This window comes from Eptesicus fuscus, chromosome 2 (assembly GCF_027574615.1).
Source record: "Eptesicus fuscus isolate TK198812 chromosome 2, DD_ASM_mEF_20220401, whole genome shotgun sequence".
In the NCBI taxonomy this organism is placed as follows: Eukaryota; Metazoa; Chordata; class Mammalia; order Chiroptera; family Vespertilionidae; genus Eptesicus; species Eptesicus fuscus.
The window spans coordinates 28,063,209-28,069,208 of record NC_072474.1 but is presented as its reverse complement, the minus strand read 5'-3'; the positions used below and the strand labels follow the sequence as shown (position 1 = coordinate 28,069,208).

The 6,000-nt window shown below is 48.7% G+C and overlaps 1 pseudogene; it reads left to right on the top strand.

Moving 5' to 3' along the window:
* The first annotated feature begins 211 nt into the window (after positions 1-211).
* Positions 212-1,582, top strand: LOC103298596 (nuclear prelamin A recognition factor-like; annotated as a pseudogene).
* Positions 1,583-6,000: the final 4,418 nt, after the last annotated feature.

The window sequence follows — 6,000 nt, the reverse complement described above, 5'->3', positions numbered from 1 at the left end:
CAGAGGACAGGCCAGGCACCAATGGATCAGCACCGCTGGCACGATCTTGACAGTGCTGCCGGCCTCCTGGATGCAGCCACTTCCCCTCCCTAGATGCTCCACGAGGAAGAAAGGATACCGCCAGCAGTGCTGGGGCGACCAGCGGTGACTGACTGCTCTCCCCATGCTTCCTCCAGGTCACTCGAGCCGGCCCCCACTTGCCTCGCTCCAGATGAAGTGTGATCACTGCACACAGAAGGAATGCAGTAAGAAAACAAAAACCAATGATCAAGAGAATGCCGCAGTCAATGTCCAGAGTCCGGCTCAGGAGAATGGAGAGTAGGGAGAATTCCATAAGCTGGCCGATGCCAAGATATTTCTGAGTGACTGCCTGGCGTGTGACAGTTGTGTGACCGCAGAGGAAGGAGTCCAAGTTTCTCAACAGAACACCAAGGACTTCTTCCGTGTTCTGAACCTTAATAAGAAATGTGATACCTCATAGCACAAGTTGCTGGCAGTGTCCGTGTGTCCTCAGTCTCTGCCTTATTTTGCTGCTAAATTCAGCCTCAGTGTCACTGATGCATCCAGTAGACTCAGCGGCTTTCTCAAAAGCCCAGCGGCACACTGTCTTTGACATGAAGAGAGCTGCGGACTTCAGCATCCTGGAGCCTCAGAAGGAATTTGTGCGTCGGTACTGCCAGCACCGTGAGGAAGAGCCCCGGCTACCCTTGCTGACCTCTGCCTGCCCTGGCTGGGACCGATATGCAGAGCGTGTGCTGGGTCACCCCATCACCCCCACCTCTGCACGGCCAAGTCTCCCCAGCAGATCATGGGCTCTCTGGTGAAGGAGTACTTCACCAGACGGCAGAACCTGTCCCCAGACAAGATTTTCCATGTCATTGTGGCCCCGTGTTATGACAAGAAACTGAAGGCCCTTTGAGAAGATGTTCCCACAGCTTTACATAGTTCCCAGGGTGCTGACTGTGTGTTAACTTCAGGTGAAATTGTCCAGGTAATGGAGCAAAGTGACCTCGTCTCGAATGACGCCGCCGTGGACACTCTGTTTGGAGACATAAGGAGAAGGAGGTGAGGCTCCATGAGGGTGCCAGCTCTGACGGGTCCCTGGCACACATCTTCAGGCACATCGCCAAGGAGCTGTTCAACGAGGACATGGGGGTGCTCACCTACCGCACCCTGAGGAACAAAGACTTCCAGGAGGTCACCCTTAAAAGGGACGGAGCGGTTCTGCTACGCTTTGAGGATGCTTACGGCTTTCGGAACATCCAGAAGTGCTCCTGGAGCTGTAGAGGGGCAAGTTCCCCTGCCACTTCGTGGAGGTCCTGGCCTGCGCCAGGGATGCCTAAGCGGCAGGGGACAGGCCCAGGTGGATGACGGGTGTGCAGACAGGGCACTGCTGTGGCAGATGGAAGACATCTACGCTGCCATCCCGGTGTGGCCCCCGGAGACCAGCGCCCACGTGCAGGAGCTGTACCAGGAGTGGCTGGGGTCGGGGGTTGGGGGAGCGCGACTCCCCACAGGCCCAGGCACCCCTGCACACCGCCTAGCAGGGCTCAGGGCAGCTTGCCAGGACATCAAATGGTAAAGGTCCAGCAGACGCCTGGCCTGCAGGCCGCCTGAAGAGGGTGTCAGACACGTGAAGGAAAGGCTTAGCATCTCTGTCATCGCTTTGGTTTTCAGAATTCCCTGCTCCCCATCTGTCGACTCCCTCCCTCTGAGGGGCACTGTCGTCGTCACATGGGTGCAACTGGAATATTGTATCTTGAGAGGATTGCCCCAGTGTATGTATCCTTTTATCCGATGATGAAAACATCCCAAAGAACAAGAATGGAGACAGACTACTGTCCTTTAGGCTTAAAAAACCCCCAGGAGTGTCCTGCGAAGAGCTGAGACTTGGTTCTGCCCATGCGCCTCAGAGAGATTGGATGAGGAAATGGCCCGGTTTGGCCCTGACTTTACCCACTTGTGTTACTCTTGAAGGTGTCTTTGCCACAATGTGAATAAACTGCCACCTTTTGGAATAGGGGCTCATACGAAAGTCTGCATTTCCAACTTTTCTTGAAACAGATCTATATTCTGCAGCTGTGGCCACCGTCCTGAGATCAGGTCTTGTTGACCAGGTCCTGTTGATGGGAATCAGGGGGCACTGGAGTGGAGGCCCCTTTCCCTCCCCCATGGTGTCCTTTTACATTCAGGGATCGAGCTGAACTTACTTTGGGGGAGGCCTGACAAGGGTGACAGGTGTCACAGATGGAAGGGTGGAGAATGGAGAGGCAGACACCTTGCTCGGTCCCTCCCTAGGTGGGGTCAGGCAGATTAAGGTGGGCTAGCCCACCCCACAATTGGGTGAGGTAGTGTCCTCTGTGTCCACCTCTCACCCCATGGGCCCACCCACTCCCCTCAGCTCCGGACAGCCTTCTGCTTTCCACGACAGTACACTCTGCCCTCACATGCTGCTCGCCCTAAGTGAGAAGGAAGACAGCAGTTGGCCCACAGACAACTATACAGAAAGATAGGGCTCACAGCTGGTGAGCGCAGTGGCAGTGGTGGGAGCCTCTCCTGCCTCCATGGCAGTGCTAAGGAGCAGTGAGCTGAGTGGTAAGGAGCAGTGAGCAGGAGGGCAGTAAGGAGCGAGGGGTCCCGGGCTGCGAGAGGGATTTCCAACTGTTGGCTGAGGCCTGTTCCCCAGGCCTAAGCTGGCAGGCAGACATCCCCTGAGGGGTCCTGGACTGCGAGAGGGTGCAGGCCAGGCTGAGGGACCCTCCCCCCATGCCCCCTGTGCACGAATTTTGTGCACCGGGCCTATAGTTTAAAAATAAACATTGACTCGCACATGTGTGATACATATAAAGCTCACTGGCGCCAATTGCACTCGTGTGTTTCAATCTGTCATTATTGATAGTGAATTTGGTTGACACTTCTATTATAGAGTACTAGAGGCCCGGTGCACGAAATTCATGCATGTGGGGGGGAGGGTGTCCCTCAGCCCAGCCTGCACCCTCTCCAATCTGGGATCTCTCTCACAATCCAGGACTGCTGGCTCCCAACTGCTCGCCTGCCTGCCTTCCTGATTGCCCCTAACCGCTTCTGCATGCCAGCCTGATCACCCCCTAACCACTCCCATGCCAGCCTGATTAATGTCTAACTGCTCCCCTGCCAGCCTGTTTGCCCCCAACTTCCCTCCTCTGCCGGCCTGGTCACCCCTAATTGCCCTCCCCTGCAGGGTTGATCGCCCCCAACTGCCCTCCCCTGCTTGCCTGATCACGCACTACTGCCCTCCCTTGCAGGCCTGGTCTTCCCAACTGCCCTCCCCTGCTGGCCATCTTGTGTCCACATGGGGGCAGCCATCTTGTGTGTTGGAGTGATGGTCAATCTGCATATTACTCTTTTATTAGATAGGATGGGCAAATAGCAATATTAAAATATTTCTTCTAATTAATTTCCTTTTAATGTGCATAAATCCATGCACTGGGCCACTAGTTTAATCTATAAATAAACACTTCTTTTTAAAAGTTTATGGAACCACCCCTTAAACAAATTTAACCTTAAACAAATTTTTCATATATCACTGCCTCCAAAATACTACCACTGGCTAACTGCTTTTCTTGTATCCAATCAACAATTTTTCTATCTAGTCAATTGCCTATGATTTTTTTTTGAGCACTTTCACACCCTTAGATACATTAGCACTCTTTGTTTTAAAATTGTGCTAATCATTGATTTAGCCAGCAACAAAAGCATTCTCTCCTTTGTTTGTTGCCTGAGTGATGCTTTTTGTCATGCTGAGGTATCAGCATCAAAGGGTGGTCAGATTGAGAACTGAAGTTTTGGTTGACAACAAAGACATTTTTTTCTGTGAACAACTTGGTAGAGAACTGAATTGTTTGAGATGGAAGAAGTTCTAGAAACAAGGTTTGACTGTAGTCTATTTGTTACAATTGATTCATCCAAAGTCCATAGTTGACATTAGGGTTCACTCTTGGTGTTGTACATTCTGTGAGTTTGGACAAATGTATAATAACATATATTCACCACTAGTGTCATATAGAGTAGTTTCACTGTCCTAAAAGTCCTCTGTGTTCCACCTATTCATCACTCTCCCACCCTCAATTCCTGACAGCCACTGATGTTTTTACTATTTCTACAGTTTTGCCTTTTCCAGAATGTCTTATAGTTGGAATCATACAGTACATAGCCTTTTCAGATTGGCTGCTTTCACTTAATAAATGCATTTAAGTTTCCTTCATGTCTTTTTCATGGCTTGCTGGTTCATTTCTTTTTAGCACTGAATAATATTCCATTGTCTGGATGAACCACATTTTATCCATTCACCAAGGACATCTTGGTTGCTTCTAAGTTTGAGTAATTATGCATAAAGCTGCAGGTTTTTATGTGGTCAGATGTTTTCATCTCCTTTGAGTAAATATCAAAGAGCAAGATAGCTAGATCATATAGTAGGTTTTGTAGTTTGGTAAGAAACTGACAAACTGTCAAGTGGCTGTGCCATTTTGCATTTTCACCAGCAGTGTGAGAATTTTTATTGCTCCACATCCTCACCAGCATTTAGTGTTGTCAGTGTTTTGGATTTCAACATTCTGATAGGTGTGTAGTGATAGCTCATTGCTGCTTTAAGTTGCAATTCCTTAGTGACATGGTGTGGAGCATCTTTCCATGTGCTTAATTTGCCATCTGTATATCTTCTTTGGTGAGGTGTCCAGGTCTTTGCCCATTTAAAAATTGGTTTGTTCACTTAACAAATATTTTTTTTCCTAGTCTTTGGTAGCTGGGATTTGAATGCCTTCTCATTCTCTTCAGGCAATTTATTTTTTATAATTTTCTGAATTTTATAAATTTTCCATAATACAAGTGTATAAATTTTAGCATCAGAAAATGCAATTTTTAAAGTGCTGTTTTACTTTGATATTTTATTATGGCCTGATTTTTGCATTGGAAAGATCATCTGGCTGTGATATGGTGGTGAGAGTGAAGTGTGGCAGGCCAGTTAGGAGGCTGTTGCTGTTTTTAAGACCAGACCTACTGCAGCTAATACTAACTTGGAACAATGAAAGTGGTGGGCAATGGTAGGATTCTAAATTGTGGAAGCAGGGTGTCATGGCTTACAGATGGAGTAGTCATGGGGTGAGAGTGAGTTAGAGGAATCAGATTGGATGAATGCTCATAACATTTACTGAGATGGGAAGATTAGGGGAGGAAAGGATTAGGGATGGACAGCAAGTTCTCTTGGGTCAAGTGTGAGATATAGACTTCCCAGTGGGCATGACAGATAGGCTGCTGGGTAGTGAGTCTGGAGCTCAGGGAGGTGAGAACTAAAGATATAAATTTGGGAGTTACTGGGTGTTGGTGATGTTCAAGTCGTAGGAATGGATCAGATGTCCCAGGAGCATAAAAAAAGAAGTCTGGAGACTGAGGCTTGTGGTTTCCCACATTTAGATCTGGAAGAGAAGGGGCCAAAGGAGATAAGATGCTAGGAAGATAGAACAAGGAGAAACATGAGGGTACAGGAGTTGGAGGAAGTGTATTTTCAAAAGGAAGGTATGGTGGGCTTAGTCAACTTTCCTGAGAGGAAGTTGGAGAGTTATGATGCAGAATGAGCTGGGACTGCTGGGCAGTAGCATAAACTCAAGATGGTTGGGTCCAAGGTGAAGGACAGACAAGGTCTTCCACCAGAGGTGGATCCCTGAGTGGTGGTAGCCTGAGGTAGGATTGGGTGGGGAGGGCAGGTCCTAGGGTGACAAGCATGTTTGGTTCAAGAGCTATAATGCAGGGTTGATACATAGCTGCCTTTCATCTCAGCTTTGCCACATACCAGCTGTGGGATCTTGGGCAAGTCACTTGATGTTTTCAGATTTCAGATGCCTCTGCTGGTAAGGAGGGAATCAGACTAAATGCCCAGGTCTAACTTGATTAATCTGTCTCTGCTTGCCCTGCTCAGTGAAGGAGGGAAATGAAAATATTTTCACCTGCCCCTAGCAGCAGCTATGA